This window comes from Mandrillus leucophaeus, unplaced genomic scaffold (assembly GCF_000951045.1).
Source record: "Mandrillus leucophaeus isolate KB7577 unplaced genomic scaffold, Mleu.le_1.0 Scaffold466, whole genome shotgun sequence".
In the NCBI taxonomy this organism is placed as follows: Eukaryota; Metazoa; Chordata; class Mammalia; order Primates; family Cercopithecidae; genus Mandrillus; species Mandrillus leucophaeus.
Window position 1 is genome coordinate 717891 of NW_012104987.1, and position 18210 is coordinate 736100.

At 37.9% G+C, this 18210-nt stretch overlaps 1 protein-coding gene across 1 annotated transcript in view; it reads right to left on the reverse strand.

Annotated features, from left to right (window-relative positions):
• FMN2 (formin 2) overlaps positions 1 to 18210 on the reverse strand; it is a gene marked incomplete at its 5' end in the record, with an annotated part of 438038 nt that overhangs the window by 220571 nt on the left and 199257 nt on the right. The window lies entirely within an intron of this gene.

The following is an 18210-nucleotide window of genomic DNA, read 5'->3' on the forward strand; positions in this document are numbered from 1 at the left end:
ATTTCAGTGAAATAGAAACTTTTACATTTTGGGGGTAAGTAATTGAAACGTATCTGACAATATTTGTTATCGCTTTGGTAAATGTCCTACAAAACATTTTGGGAATCTGGAGTTATACACACTCCCCCATCTAGAAGAGCTCACAGTATAATGAAGTAGAAAGACGCATTGACAAATAACTACACAACAATTACACCACGATAAAAGCACAAGGTAGAGTTTGTGCAAATGAGAGAAAGAACGGCCTTGTCAGATGTAAAAGATCCTCAAAGTGACAGAGTTTGAAAGTGAATGACTACGAAATAGATGGTCTAAATCTTAAAAGCATCACCTAACATTCAGATTGCTTCATTTGATTTGCACTGTGATATGTATTAGTACATATTGCTGGGAAGCATCTCTGATTAAGATGGCACAGTAAGTACATGCATTTGATTTTGTTCTCTCCTGAAGTTTCACTAAAGCTATAGTAAAAACATATTTTAAAAAGTAAACCCATAAGGACTGGAAGAAAGAAAAGGAGATGACAGCAACAAAATGTGGAAGCCAGCTGTACTTGTTTTGTAGACCTTAAAATGATAAAGCCATAACTTTCATTGAGGAAAGTGAGCACCAACCCTGAAGGCGAAGGAACTGGCAGCAGGTACTTGTCCAGCTGAGGGTAAAGTGAAGAATACCAGAAACAAGGAGCACTGGGTGAAAGCCGCCAGTCAGTCAGTTACATGCTCATTCTGAAAAAGTCCTTCCCAACTTCATCAGGTTGATTTTCTTGAGAAATTAAATCTAAATCTCTGGACAAAGATACAGCAAGCACAACTGTAGGATAGGTTGCTTTGCTGAATACACAGGGACCATGTGGAGTCCTGCATGTTGAATACAAAAGTCTCCATACCTCCATTCAGCCCTCTTCCCCCAAATTAGGGTCCAGAACACTTCCAGACAGGCCTTTACTCCCCAGGCCAGAAATGGGAAGTCTCCAGGAAATCTCTCCATCCCAGGAAAAAAGACCAAAAGATAAAGACGTTGGTGAATGCCCGACAAAAAACACACAACGAAAATGCTACACTGAACTCAAAGTCCAAGAGCCCAACATGAGGACTCAGCACTTCTCATCACCTTTTAAACTTAAGCAAGGACAGCCAGGGATCAAATCATCTATGGGAAGCCTCTACAAGGGATGTTAGAAACCGAGGGGGAAAAACAAAACAAAACAAAAAAACTGGAAAAAAAATAAAGCAGTAAAACTCCTCCAACTCCTACAAAGTGTCGTCAATACTTGTTGTCCCCACATTCTTCTCTGCCCATCACTTCCTAATCCCACTCATCAAGTCTTTGCTCTGATTACTGAGTCATCAGTGTTTTAGATCTTGTGAAATCCAAACGCACATTTCTCAACCGTTGGCAGCATGTGACAGTTATAAATTCCTTCCTTCTGATACACGTGCTAAACATTTATCCTAGCTTCCAGGATACCACGCTATCTTCCCCTTCCTCCTTCTTGTTAGGTTCCCCATTCCTCAGTCTCCCCTGCTGGCTCTTTCTCTCCCTAACCTCTCATTTTTGGGATGTCCTAGGGCTGACTACCGCCACCCTTTCTATCTATACTCACCGCCTTGGTGGTCTCACCCACTATCATGGTGGCCTTGAAATACTCCGGCACTTTCATCTCCAGCTTCCGACCTCCTTCCTGAATTCCTCACTTACAGAACCAACAGTCTTCTCAGCATCACCACTTGGGTGTCTAACAGGCAGCACACTACACGTATTTTTCTGTCTTACATGACGGAGCCTCCATCTGCTTGGTGTTCAGAGGAACTGTAAGTAATTCCTCTCTTCCCCTCACCTTCCACATCCAACATATCATGAATCGTGCAGGCTTCACATTCCAAACACATCCAGAATATGACTTCACCTCACCACCTCCACCCCTATCACCCCATTCTCAGACATTCCCGACTATTGCCTGCAATTCTTGCAACACCCTCCTAATTGGACAAAATGTTTCTTCAAACAAAAAACAGGGTAACAGAAAAACCCAACAGAAGATTCGGGAAATAAATGTGAGAATTTCCCAAAAGTAGATCAAAAAGGTAAAGAAGAGAAAAAGCCAAGAAATTTAGACAAATTCAGGAAGGCCAACATCCAAAGAACAGGAAAGAAAAGGTTGACCAGTTCCTGAGAGTACATCCCAGTGAGTTAACATTAACAAAAACCATAAAATCACGTACTTCCTCTGACCATATGCCTGCCAGATATAAAGCACTTGGTTCATACTCTAGCCCGGCCAGAAGCTGTGTCACTGGTGATCCTTATGTTCACAGACCTCACTCATTACATTGTCTATTAGTTTTTACATTTCTAAGGACTCAAAAAAGGTCCTTAAAAATTTCAGGGACTCTGAAGCTAGAAGATAGATTACAACTTAGAAACTTTTTCTGCCTTTCTTTTATAACCCCTCATCTAATAATAGAAATATTTCCCTCTTCCTACCCAGCTAAGTTTGTGTTTGTCTTTAGGTGTTAAAAGACAAAACAATATAAAGTTGAGGAAAAGCTGTGTAGATGGACAAAGAATTCCAAGAGTGGGCAGCTGGGGAAGGGAAAGTGTTTTATAGAGGCTATCATGTGTATTCTAGTGGAATTAAAGAGAAATAAAAACGGAATTCCAATATCTTTGAGCTTATTAGGAAGCAAAATGAAAAACACAGGTCTAGATGGGGGGAGGAAATGTCATTCATTCCTGATTTCTAACTCAATCCTCTCCCCAGCTTAAAAGATTGGCTCACGTTAGAGAGTGATGTGGGCATCTAGTTAGAATATAGTGATGAAGATTATTTGAAATACGAATGAGATCCTGACAATTACCCACATGACAATAGGGCCAAAGTGTTAAACACATTTGAGTCAGTTAAAAAATTGTTTTCAGCAGTAAGTAAAAGAATATCTGAGTAGATAGGACTTGAACAAAGCTAAGGTAGGTCGACATTGATTCATGGGCTGAAAGAAGTTAGGGCCCAAAATTTTTAAGTGGTCTTCATATGCCTTTTCCTTTTCCTCACATGGAACAATTGCTCCTACTGTACCAGCCATCACTCTCACATTCCAGGCAAAACAAAGGAGGAAAGAGGAAAGCAACAAGAAGAAATGTGCAATGCCAATGAATCGTAAATTTTTAGGAGAGTTCTACTTATGTCTCACTGACCGGATCAGTTTCCTATGGTCACCCGGAACGAGAGGGAAACTGGAAAGTGTAGCTCTAAATGTGGACAAACTGCTGTTTCCAACGAAATAGCAATTTCAAGCTCCAGTCTAAGTAATCTCTAAAACACTTCATAACTACCAATGCTCATGACTTTCCCTACCTCTGGATTCCACCCTTTAACATTAATAAAAGTCATCTGATACACTCCAGCTATTCCTTCTATTGTATGAAAGTATGTGTTCGGTTCCTCCAAGAAGATTCTGAAGAGCCTAATAGCAGAGATCTTGTCTTAGACATTATGGTATCATGCCAGAGTGTCCTGCATATAGCAGACAACTGAAGAAGTGTGTGATGTGAAAAACAAAAGTCATTGCTGAACCTCCAGAGAAAAGTCATAATAGATAACCTTAAGAAAGGAGCTATCACTCACACATTTGCTTTACTGGCTCCAGAAATCCACAAAGGCAGAAATGCCTGAGAAAGCAAAAGCCAAATAAACACTGGCATAAGCAAAAGTATCTGCTGCAAATGGTACTACAAGCATAAGCCTCTAAATAATAATAAGGAGAGGAACTGCAAAGAAAAGAGCAATGGACAGACATTACGAAGGGAAGGAGCCTTCTTTTCCTCCTCCGCATCTACAATCTGTGGTGGATACAAAAGGCCCATTTTTATTTTCAGGACTGCCTTAATTTGTATTTGTTTCTATTACTGTTTTAATCTGCTGGGAAGATGTAAGAAGGAAGAAGGAAAAAAACATAGCTTGGCAGAAATGCCTAGAACGATCATCCCCAATCTTTATTTGAAACTCAATAAAGCATAGAAACCTTCAGGAGGTGCATGTCACTGTGCGACTGGATGCCAATGGAGTCTAGAGTCATACCCAGCATTCCTTTCGAAGGAATATAATGCCGATGCATGAATCCCCAACTGAAAATCTGCACACCTGGGCAGTTACATTAAAAACTTCCAAAATATATATTACATGACAAAAATTTTCTAAAGATGTAGCCAAGCAACTTTTAAATTTGTGTTTGATTTTGCTTGGATTAGTTACGTGAACATATCCAACAGCTGATGAAAACTAACATTTCACAGGAAGGAAGACACTTGCTACCATATTCATCGGAACATTTTACACTTGATAATAAGATGAAAGGAAATACTATTTGCGTTCTTTCTACATCTCGCCACTGAGATGCTTGGGTACCTGGAAACCTGGGGCCTTTGAGTACGCACACAAACGCGGGCATCTTGGCAAAAGACGTGCTGCCAGGCATTCTTAACCTACACCTGAAACCCTGCACACGCTCGTGAGTAATATTCCAAGTAATTCTGGATTATCTAAAGACCACGATAAAGGTCAGTGAAATGGCAAATATACCAACAGCATTCTTCTGTTGATCTCAAATTAAAATAATGGCATTCTACTCCTTGTATTTAAAGACTTCTAAATTTTATTACTGCTCTTCTGATTCAAAGCCCTAGTTTACATAGTATCATGTTTACTGAGAAGTCTTAACTCACCGATATAATAACTCAAAAGTTGTGGTTTTCTCCAGAATTACATGAGACTTAGACCTTGTGTTTTGGATTTAGATAGACCTGAACTAAAAACATGGGTCTGTGACTAACCAGCTGTGTGTCTCTTGGAGAGACTTGGTAAGCTCTCGGAGCTTTGGTTTATTCACATGGGAAATAGACATATTAGTGGTAATGTTATTATCCCCTTAAATGGATATTATAAAGATTAGAGGTAATTCCTCTATTGTGTGGAAAATAGTCCCTGTTATAGCAGGCACTCAAAACTGAAAGGTTCTTTAGTTTTTGGTCAATGTCTAAATAGCACATATACCTTTCTAGATGTATTTGCTGTCATAAAGCAAAATATAAACTAGAAAATAAGAGTATAATTTTCATATTATTGTTTGGACCTTAAAAATAAAAGGACAGTATATTCAAATCATGCATCTATATACAACTGGGCTAATTCCCAATTTCATGAACCAAACTAAATGAAGATCTGCTTAAAGAACAGTGGAAAAATGGGTTATTTTCAAACCAGCAGTCAGTGTATAAATTGCTCTACAGTAAGAAATGCACAAATGACAATACCTTAGAGATATTACCAAAAAATGACAGTGATATTGTGACATTTGTCCTTCCTTTATTGCATATTTTAAAATTGCTAATTAAATGGTATGATATTGAAAGGGGACCATTTATTAATAATTGTAAGACAAAAATGTATTCTCTTGAGAGACATGCGTTTAAATGTCAGAAATTAATGTAATAATTACAAAATATTTTTATTCAGCCACAAAGAAGACAGAATATCTTCTGGAAAACATCATTCATTCATTGAACAAGTATTCAGAATTCTAACTCTAAGCTAGGTACTCTTGTCCACCCTGAGGATACAGCATAAACCAGACAGACATAGTTCCTGCCCTAGTAGAGTTTACGCCTTGTTATCAAACAGTGAAAATACCGTATGTCCTAGAAAGGAAGAAAACTGCATTTTTTATAATATCTTGTAATTTAGAAATCACCTGAATTTTTACTAGCTTCTCTTTTTGAACAGTTTAGCACGGTGGAGCTTTACTGTAAGGTACAGACAATAAAATCCCAGAATGCCATAGACTTTGCGCTTAGGCTACATAAAGAAAGGCTTTCCTGCAAGAAAAAACTAAATCCAATACACAATCCAACACTGGTACATCTCAAGCATACTTGCTTATACAAGGTTAACGACATAAGTTACTGATTAAGTCGGTAGGCTTCATACACCTATGGGCCTTGTTTATAAGAGCTGTACAAGTTAAATTGTTAGAGAACAAATGCATTTTGTTTGAGTCAGTATGTCGCCGTCTTGTCTAGGCAGGAGGAAAAAAAATGGATACCAAGACTGTGATCCTTTTGGAATAAAATCTTTAAATGCAAACATGATTACCATTGTAGACTGTTTAATCTAGCGATATTGTATTTCATTTCTGTTTTTGGAGAGGTTTGTTGATTTGACCATACTGGGTATGACTCGGCGCTTATCTCAACTGTTTAGATAAGGTTTATTTGACTTTGGCAGGTGACAAAATCTAGGGTGTGGAATAAGGGAGGTAGAAAAAAAGACTGGTATATTCCCAGATAGTGTTTATTTTAAGCATAGTGTATAGATGAGCAAAGAGTTTCAAACAACGCACTGTACTTTATGTAAAACACCCACTGTCTGTTGAATGTTTTCCGTAAACCAGCACTGCAAAATGTCCTTTATTGGGCATAACAGACTTCACCTTCTTGCTTAGGTAAACATTTACGCTCTTGTAAAAGAGGGCTTAGTGAGTTCCCCTGGAAATAGAACCCTAACTCTGGGATCACATTTTGCCACTGTTTTCTAACACACGCTCTAAAAGGGGAACAGGGATAAACTTTATTTTGAATGTAAGCATATATATTGCTCCATAAGTCCAGAATCTATCAGAAATCTAAAATGTCTTATGCCAAAATAACTTTCATACCCATAAGAATCATACTTTTTTTCAGTGTAATTCTACACAAACATGTCTCACTGAAAGAAACCTGAAACAGAAAAGTTTGAATTTATAAACACAATGATTATAATCACAGTTTTAAGGGAAAAATTTCTCCTTTTTAAAATAGTTCACCTAAAACTTCATTTAAATATTCAACTTCTGTAGTATATGTAAACATTTATATATTGGCAGACGTGTTGAGGTAGGCGGAAGAACTAAGAGGTTTGGTCACTAAAAATTAAAAATTCATAAAAAAAAACTCAGTTGTGAATTTGTAACATATGACTGAGAAGATCAGAGCTTACATACCAAAATTAGTCACGCTAGGTGATGTCTTTCACTGTACTACAGAGATCACCTTAATCAACCTGTGTTTCATTACATTTCCAATATGTTTAAAAACATGAAAAATCTAACACCCACATATTTATCATCCTCCCTTTGGAATAATTTTGTTCTTATTTATATCAACATGTAGGTAATATATGCAAAACTATGATACACTGGTTTTGTGTATGTTGAGTCACATTTTGATATTTGTTCAGTTAATGAAGGTTTCTCTTTTCTCTTCTGAGGTGTATGTTGATGTGTAAGAATTAATGTTTCCTTGTCTAGAGGAATGAGAAATGAGTTAAATATGGGGAGGAGTTTCAAAGATTAGGATTTATCTGATGTGCTTTTAATGAATGAAAAGTTGCTTCTAAGTAAAATAAATACTTTTCAAATATAAGATAGAAAGGCCTCGTTCTAATTCCTCCACTCACATTTTTGAGTTCTAATTAAAGTTCCAGAGGTGACTGGTGCATGGAAACTGAACCGCTAAGGGAATTTTCCTTCTATTTACTGTGCTGTCCTCACACTTTCCATTCTCTCCAGAGTTCAGTAAGTACCACCTGCTTCTTAACAGTGATGCCTTGACAAAGAAGAGTATCAATTTTGCTTTTCCTGACCCCAACGCCTTCCTCCTTCATTGCTTTAAATATCCAGTGACTTTCAGCATTTCTGCAACTGCAGAAATGAGGTGTCCCACACATTTTGATTTAATTGAGCAATATGTATTTGTCCTCTTCTCTTGGTATTAGAATTTTTTTTTCATTAAAGAAAACCATTTTTATTGTCAGAGCTTCCTAACATCCTTCAATTGCTCGCAATATGTGCAAATAGTAAAAATACAGGACGGGCATCACTGTGTTAAAAAGCTTAGGTGGAAACCATTGGTTGGAGGAAGTTAACCTACCTCAAGCACCACAAATTTTCAGCACAGACATATCCCTCATATAACACTAGTTCCAAGTCTCTTCTCTTCCCCCACTGTCCAACTAGAACAAAATTACAGTTCAAGCTCAGGTTGCTCTATGAATAGCAAATGTCTCTTTAAGATTCCATTCAAATAACTGGGCAAAAATTTAGGAACTTTCTCCATAGTCCCACACCTACTGGCTTGACAGGCCAGGAATCTCATTCCGTCATTACAGAAATCTGCTGTGGTCTTTTACTTGTCTGCTCCTATACATAAATAATCCCATGAAAACTGAACCAATAAAAAGCAATGCAGACTTCAAATTTCACAATGTATACATATAAAGATACTTTTGTATTTTCATTTGTTTCTTATTTTCAAGATGTGCAAAGTCAATCTAAATGTATCTGTGTAGGGGAAATGGTTGCTAGTGGCTAAAACAGCTTAATAAAGTACTTAAAATTTAATCTCAGCTGAAATTATGATCCTCATTGTTAAAGAAGCAGCAATTTCCTATTAATAAAATCCCTAAGGAATACCAAATCTCCTTCCATTCCTCGTCTCTTCTAGCTGAGGAAAGAAGAGAGTAAGTGGATTTGTACTCACCTGCCAGGCTACCACAAAGGAAAATTCAACCTCTCCCCCAAATTCCTCTTTGGCACAGAATAAATGAGTTAAAGTTGAGGCTAAAAGTTAACTCCCCAGACTTCATCGTATTTCAACACTTTAAGCCTTTCACTAAGTATTCTGAAATTACTACTCAAGAGTATCACAGATGCTAGAAGAGTGACATCATGTCTTTGTGACACCCAGACCTTGTGCTACGTGCAGCCGATGATGGGAATACAGCACTCCAAAGATTGTGGCCAAGATAATGACAACTGACCCCACAAATGCTCATTCAAGCCACACTGCTGCAGTGAGGCCAGGAGCCCCAAATGCCTGTTTATAGAGTTATGAAATAAACTTTTAAAAGTGGGCACTTAGCAAGAAGCCTTAATATATGCACCGTGTAATAGGAATTAGGGTTCATTGGACCACTGATAAGTACATTTGAATTAGAAATAATTCATCTCAAAAGTGCAAAATGTGCATTTTGGTAACTATTCTAAACATCTCAAATATTTCATAAAACAGTAAAGCCTATTAGAATTTAAGTAAATATTTGAGTTCCATATTTAATGAACTCAATATTTTTAAGTTTATTATTTACCAGACATCTAAATATTTCAAAAGTCTTGACTCTGGTAAATAAGGTAATGTTAGAAGATGCAGGTACGGGCTAGGTGCGGTGGCTCACATCTGTAATCCTAGCACTTTGGGAGTCCAAGGCGGGCAGATCACTTGAGGTCGGGAGTTCAAAACCAGGCTGGCTAACATGGTGAAACTTCGTTTCTACTAAAAACACAAAAAAATTAGCCAGGCATGGTGGTGGGTGCCTGTAATCCCAGTTACTTGGGAGGCTGAGGCAAGAGAATCACTTGAATCCGGGAGGCGGAGGTTGCAGCAAGCCAAGGTTATGCCACTGTATTCCAGCCTGGGTGACACAGTGAAACTCTGTCTCAAAAAAAAAAAAAAAAAAAAAAAAACCAGAAAGAAAGAAAGAAAGAAGATGCAGGTACTTAAAGTTGGGTAAGGCATAATCTTGATAAAACACATCCTTCTCCCTCTATTTATTTAAAAAAAAAAAAAAGGCAGAAAGGTTCAATGTAACTGTATTCAAACATGGCAGTCCTAGAGTCTGGGAGAGTTTACACCTGTTGGTCTAAAACAGATTGATCATACCAGATTTTAAATAAAAAATTCTAAGAATTAAAAGAAATATATTTGTTTTCTAATGACGTAAGTAGTGTCAACTTGGATCCCATCAATAACTCAATCTGTATTCTCTTCCAAATGGCTACTGTGACAAATACTCAATGTTATTATCCAACAATCCACCAAAATGGTAATTGAATTTTCTGTTTACATTTAATTACAGTATTGTACATATATTAAATATAATATTTCCAACTTATCTTTACATGAATGTTAGGAAATCAAGAAAGCCACTATTGTTTATGTTCCTCTGTATGAAGAAACATTTAACAGGATCAATGATTAAGTGGAAACAACGCAAACACAAACACACAGCCTGATTTTAAAACAACTTCCTGATTTAAAACAACTTGGAAATGCAATTTCCCAGGTGAACTAGTGTCAAGTTTGAAGAGAAAATGAGGCAATATTGAGTATTCTGCCCCCTTTCCAGACAGAGTCATTAACAATATAAAATATGCTCAATATAGAATACATTTCTCTTTGTCCTCGACTTTCCACTTGATCTAATTCTTATCCATCTAGAAATACTCTACATGCAACATAGTAGATTCAAGCAGGATATAATCTTGAGGATATTTTACAAACGTACGTGATTGTGGATAATTGAGCAGCCTGTGTAGTCTGTGCCATGACGATCCTGGTGGCAAATGGGGTCTCATTTGGAAAAGGAAGGAAACATTGACACACACCCCAATAAATAACTGCATCTTCCGCTAACAATATGAATTGAGCATTTTCCTTTTCCTTTGGTGCAACTAAGAGTTCACATGATTATTTCAGATGATTGACCCATCTCAAGTGCATTGTTATCCTCTACTTAACCTCCAAGGTAGGGTCAAAGTGTTCTAATCAATTTCACCAGGACACATGAAGCTTCTCCCCAAATTATATTGTCCCTCACACTCTTCCCTTACATCCTAACACAAATTCTTAACCACGCACCATTATTCATGCCTTCCCAGGTCATATATACCCTTTAATTCCTCTATAATAAAATATCATATGCAAACGACAAGACCTCAAGCCTTGTTAAAACCACCTCTTCACCTATTCTAATGCCTGTTCCTGCACAGCTAAACATCGCAGAGAAAATTCAAACCAGCCTTAAAATCACGACCACTAACCTCAGGTGGTCCCGTCACTGCTGCCCAGCAATCATACTGTACTTCCCTAGCAGAAATGATACGGATTGCCCAGGCTGGTCTCAAACTCCTCAAGCAATCCTCTGGCCTTAGCCTCCCTAAGTGCTGAGATTACAGGTGTGAGCCACCATGTTTGGCTTGATCCCTCTTATATGCTGGATTCTTCCATTCCTCAGAGGTCATTTGCATGGATAACCAACAGGCTATACTTTGTACTTAAGAATGCCCTTTCCCATCAAAAAGTGGGCGAAGGATACGAACAGACACTTCTCAAAAGAAGACATGTATACAGCCAACAGACGTAGGAAAAGAAGCTCATCATCACTGGTCATTAGAGAAAGGCAAATGAAAACCACAGGGAGACACTATCTCACACCAGTTAGAATGGCGAGCATTGAAGAGTCAGGAAACAACAGATGCTGGGGAGGATGTGGAGAAACAGGAACGCTTTTAAACTGTTGGTGAGAGTGTACATTAGTTCAACCATTGTGGAAGATAGTGTGGCAATTTCTCAAGGACCCAGAACCAGAAATACTGTTTGACCCAGCAGTCCCATTACTGGGTATATATCCAAAGGATTATAAATCATTCTACTATAAAGACACATGCACAAATATGTTTATTGCAGCACTGTTCACAATAGCAAAGACTTAGAACCAACCCAAATGCCCATCAATGATAGACTGGATAAAAAAAAATGTGGCACATATACACCATGGAATACTAAGCAGCCATAAAAAAGGATGAGTTCATGTCCTTTGCAGGGGCATGGATGAAGCTGGAAACCATCATTCTCAGCAAACTAACACAGGAACAGAAAACCAAACACTGCATGTTCTCATTCCTCAGTGGGAGTTGAACAATGAGAACACATGGACACAGGGAAACATCACACACTGGGGCCTGTTGAGGGGTGGGGGCTAGGGCAGGGATAGCATTAGGAGAAATACCTAATGTAGATGACAGGTTGATGGATGCAGCAAACCACGATGGCACGTGTATACCTATGTAACAAACCTGCATGTTCTGCACATGTATCCCAGAACTTAAAGTATAAGAAAGGAAAAAAAATAAACTTAAAAAAAAGAACGGCCTTTCTTGACCCCAATTTCCCCTACCAGCTATAGCTATGCCACCAGGTTCATGCATTTCATCTCAGCAAAAAGTCTATACCCGTAGTCTCCAAATCACTGTCTTTCCATTCTCGCTCAAGCAAACAAGATCTGACCTGGAGTTGCTGATCTTCCCTCCCAAACCTGCTTTCTGCAGTTTTCCTTATCTCAGTAAATGCAATGACAATCTTTCATTAACTCAGGCCAATAATCCTGCAGTCCTATGTTTTTCTCACAATCTACATCACCAAAACCCGTTGCCTCCACCCTCGAAACATATTAGGAATCTGATATCTCACACACCTCCAACTGCTCCCACTCTGGTCCTGGTCGCCAGCATCTCACATCTGTTGCTGTGATAGTCTCCTCACCGCTCTTCTTGCCTACCTCCCTCGTTCTCGATTTTCTGCACACCGCAGAGCATCCCTTGGAAAGCAAATCAGACCAATCGTTCCTCTACCTAAACCCTCTAATAGTATTTCATCTTTCTTAGAGTAAAAGCCAAAGTTCTTAAAAAGTCTGCAAGATGCTACATGACCTCCCTCCCCCCAGACCCCATTATTTATCCAAATTACGTCTCCACTTCTCTCCCCCATGAGTGCTCTCTCCAGGCACTCTCAGCAGCGTGCTGCTCCTTCAGTCACCCCAGAATCCTTGCAGTGGCCTGTTCTTTTCCCTCGCATGCTCTTTCTTCAGATATTTATAGGGTTCCTTCTGTTATAGCCTTCAGCTGTCACCTTCCGACTGGGCTTTCTCTGACTCCTCCCTCACCTCTCATGATGTGCTCCTTATTTCCATTCCCTTTTTTTTGTTTGTTTCCCCCATGGTACCTATTAAAATTGTTTTTCTTCTACTGGAACACAGACACGGATTTTTGTCTCTGTGTCTTTATTTCTGTATCCCACTGCCAGGAGTGGAGATTGGCACAAAGCAGGCAAACAGTTAATGTTGAGTGAATGCTGAAGCATTGGAAGAAATCAAGGAAGGAAAGAAGGCAGTAGGAGTGAATGAATGACGGCCTCCCTGATGTTAATGTCAATGCTGGCATCTTTCTTTGTGGGAACAACAGAGACTAGTAAGTACAGCAATAAAATCAGTCACCCTTATACACCCTAACATTCGTATGAAAGTACTTCACTAAGGCGACCATAGTCTTTCCATGCATTCTCTTTATCTCTCTACTTGGCACAGAAGTTGGCATAGAGAGAGATCCCCCAACACCTGAGTGTTACATGAATCACAGAACTCAGAGAGAAGATGCAGCAAGTGGTAATAATAGAAGGAATAAAGCAAATTCTCAAGCTATCCATCACAAGACCTCTTTGTCACCTGACAGCAGTCTTCTTCTCCGTGTGTGTGTGTGTGTGTGTGTGTGTGTGTGTGTGTGTGTGTGTCTGCCCCCTCTGCCTTCCCCCTCAGGCCAATCCCATACACACAGGATGAATGTGTACTCCAGCTAGATGGTACCACACTAAAGCACTGCACGCAGCAACCATAGCCTCTAACCAGTAGACTAGCTCTATAGCTAAGAACCACACAGGGGAAAAAAAATATAATCATGCACTGTTTTTCCAGCTTAAGCCACTGATAGAACAAATAACATTGAGAGTTCTCAGGAAGTACAGCAGAGGTTCAGAACATGGACCTGGACCCAGAATGCCTGTGTTTAGATCATAGCCCCACCACCTGCTGAGTAAGTTTCTTTTGCTACTCTGTGCCTCAGTTCTTTCATCCCGAAGATGGAGATAAAAACACCTGCCTCATACAGTTGTTGTGAGCCTACGCATAGTAATGTCTGTAAGTCTTCCCTATTATGATCGGCAATTGTCTATCTTAAATTTGGAATCATAAAAATAGCATTCATTGGAGTCTTGCAGATAATCTATTTTAATGTCTTCCTCAATTCAGAAATTCCCTTCACAACTTAATTTGTAAGAATTTCATGCTGTTTTTGACAATGATAGAGAACCCTCCTCTTAAGTTCCACCATTCATTCAAATGAGCCTGCTATTATTCTGTAGTGGCTAAAGCAAGAGAAAAATTCTTTCCTTTACAATCTGTCAGAGAAATGACAAAGTTCTTAGAGACTTGGAAATTGTGCTTTTTCCATTATAGGCCTTTCTGTACAACTTATTTTCTTAATCACGTGCATATAATTATTTGACTGAAATTGTTTCATGTAAAAATGTATTCAGAGGTATTTGGTTGAGAAAATAAAGATCTTGCTGTATTCATGTTTGACCATGAAAGAAGATGGAAGATAGTCAACAGCATGAAAGACCATTGCTTCAGCCATGCCAAAAGATAACATGTCATTACATGACTTTGATGTCTTAGCTGATGTCTCGGCACACTGAGCTGAGAGGAAGGAGTATGATTGTATTTGTAGAATATACCTCACAGGAATAGGACACATGCAGCTCCATAACGGAAAGGTGAAAAGTGTCAAATATTGTATCTTCTCCAGAACTCTCAGAATCCTGACTTCATCCAACTGGATAAAGGTGGCCAGGGAGTATCCTGAGAGGATCCACTTCGGGATGCTGGAGAAATGCTTGTCAAAACACAAAGAACTTTCAATCACCCAATTCTGAAATACAAACAGAACTCTACTTATCAAAGGGGCTTCCCCTTGCCCCAAAACAACAGTGCCAATCCGACCCCTCTCAGGGATTATGCCAAAGGAATCCTTTTGCAAAAACCACACCTTTTACGCAAAGTAGTTCAAGGGTCAAAGTTGATGTGATTAAAGCACTAAGTGCTCTGTGGTCAAACTTGGGCTCTACCTCCATGCATGCGCCATGTGGTCCTGGACAATTCCATCTGCAATCACCCAGTGATCTTAAAGAACAGATGCAACATTACAGGGAGGAAGGCCTTGAGCTGCAGTGGGCTGTCTTCAGGCTCACAGAGTCACCCTTCTAGTGAGGTCAAGAGGTTGGCCAAAACAAACAAACAAACAAATACATGATTCTCAATTCAGACAGTAAGTACAATGAGGGAAAAGAATAACCATATGCAAAGCTCATGGCTTTGGTACAACCCCAAGTACTGTGTTCTTTCTTCCCATAAAAGTATAATCAAAAAGTCCAACTATGGAACAATGTCATTAAAAATATAAGCTAAGCTCAACCCAAGTTTTTTGCTGAACTTGTAATAAAAGACATTATAATTCATTTGACCTTGATCTAATAATCTATGTGTGACTTCAAAAGACATATGAGGTATTTCTTTTTATAAAAAACTCTAGGTAATGAACTCATATTTTAAATTAAAAGAAATTCTCATATTAAATTTCTGAGAGTAGGTTTTTGTGAAAGCATAGTATCTCACGTGCACTTTTCTCCACTACAAGGCTACACTTGATGAAAAGGTTACACAGGCTCACTGGAGCCTACTTTCTTCTCAAATTTCTAATTCTAAGTGACTTTACATTTCAATGAAAACCATTCACTAAACCTCCCAACAGCATCTAGTACATTTTTAATGTCTCAATAAATATAATAAACAGGTCTTAAAATTCTACATCCCATGTGAGGAAAACACTTTAATAAAAAGGTTTAAAAAATGGGGGCATGAAGCAATTTCTAAGCAACCCTTATAAACTTGAGTTTCGTTAAAAAAAAAAAAATCAGACACTGAAAAGTCTAGTGGGGAAAAACAACAGGGCTCACACTGAGGCGAATTTTTGAGAATATGACAAAAATAAACAAACCATGATGAATGAACTTTCTTATGGTAATTAATAGGCAAGCGAAAAAGCCTGTGTCTCCAAGAATGAAGCCAGACTCTATGAAAAGGACCTGGAGTTTGTAACATACAACTTGTTCTGTAGAAAATTTCATCAGAAAACCATGATTCAGTGGCAACCCCAGCAGGGTAAAAGAAGTGCTAGATGTGTAGGCTATCCAAATACATGCAAACAGAGTCACACACACACACACACAAAATACATATCTATATATCCTGCAAAGTTCCTAGGGGTCAAAAGGTTATTTCCAGATTTTTAAAGACGTGTTCTTGTGATTTAATTATTTATTTAACATATCCATCATCTTAAATATTTTAAACCTTCTTGTTTAGCTATTTTGAAACATATAATAATTATTAACCATAGTCACCATACTATGCAATAGACCAGCAGAACTTATTCCTCCTATCTAAATGAGACTTTGTACCCATTGACCAAGTCTCCCCTTTCCCCATCCATCCTGTCCCCTGAGCCTCTAGTAACCACCACTCTACTTTCTACCTCTATTACTTTGACTTTTTAAAATTCCACATATAAACCTGATCGTAGAGTATTTGTCTCTCTGTGCCTGGCTTATTTCACTTAACATAATGTCTTCTAGGTTTGTCCATGTTGTTACAAATGACAGAATTACCTAGCTTTTTAACTGTATTTCACTGTGTATATATATTATATATTTTAATGCAATCATCTGTTGATGGACACTTAGGTTGTTTCCATTTCCTGGTTCTATTGAATAACAATATAATTAGCTTTGCGCTGTGGCAGTATCAAAGCCAATGAGGTGCCATTGCAGTACTGAAGACAATGAGGTTTATCCGAGGTGTGATTATTGGTAATAATGCTGCAATGAACATAAAAGTATGGACATCTCTTTGACATACTGAAGTCATTTCCTTTCGGTATATACCCAGTAGTGAAATTGCTAGGTGATATGGAAATTCTATTTTATTTTTTGAGACATCTTCACACTGTTTTCCACAATGGCTATATTAACTTACATTCCACCAACAGTGTGCAAGAGTTCTCTTTTCTCCACATCCTTGGCAAACTCCTTTCATGATAAAAACTCTCAACAAATGAGGTATAGACAGAATGTTTCTTAATATGATAAAGGCCATATATGACAAGCCAAGAGCTAACAAGATACTCAATGGTGAAAAGCTGAAAGCTTTTCTTCTAAAATCAGGAACAAGACAACGACGCCTACTCTCACCACATCTGTTCAACATAGTACTGAACATCCTAGGCAGAGCAATTAGGCAAGAGAAATAAATAAAAGGCATCCGGATAGAAAAGGATGAAGTCAAATTGCCCCTGCTTGCTGATGACATAATATATAGAAAATCCTACAGACTCTATCAAAAAACAGTTAGAACCGATACATTCAATTAAGCTGCAGGATACAAAAATCAACCTATAAAAATCAGGAGCATTTGTATACACTAACAACAGTCTGAAAAAGAAAAAAGAAAACAGTCCCATTTATAATAGCATCAAAAAATACTTAGGAGAAAATTTAACCAAGGAAATGAAAAATCTGTATACTGAAAATGATAAAACATTGATAAAAAAATTGAAGATGACATGAATAAATGGAAACATCATGCTGTGTTCACAGATTGGAAGAATCAATATTGTTAAAACGGCCATGTTACTTAAAGCAATCTACAGATTCAATGTAATCCCAATCAAAATTCCAACGTCATTCTTCACAGAAATAGAAAAAACAATCCTAAAATTTATTTGAAACCACAAAAAAACCCAAATAGCCAAAGTAATCTTGATCAAAAAGGACAAAACTACAAAAATCACATGACCAGATTTCAAAATATATTACAAAGCTATAGGATTCAAAACAGCATGATGCTGGCATAAAAATAGACACACTGTCCAGTGGAACAGAATGGAGTGTCCAGAAATAAACCCAAATACCTATGGTCAATTGATTTGCAACAAAGGTGGCAAGAATATAGAATGGGGAAAGGACAGCCTATTTAATAAGTAGTGTTATTAAAACTGTATATCTATACATACACAAAAATGAAAATAGATCCTTACTTCATCCTTTATAAAAGAATAAACTCAAAAGGAATTAAAGACTTAAACCTAAAACTATAAAACACACGAAGAAAATATAAGGTTTATGAAAGGTTCCATGACATTGATCTGGGCAATTATTTCTTGGATATGACCCAAAAGCACAAGCAATGAAAGTAGAAAATAGACAAATGGGATGGCATCAAATCAAAATGCTTCTGCACACAAAGGAAACAATTAATGGAGTAAAGAGTAAAGAGTAAAGAAGAGTAAAGAGGAGTAAAGAGACAACCACAAATTAGGAGAAAATATTTGCAAATTATGCACTGAATAGGGGCTAATATCTAATATATATAATACATATATATTTTAA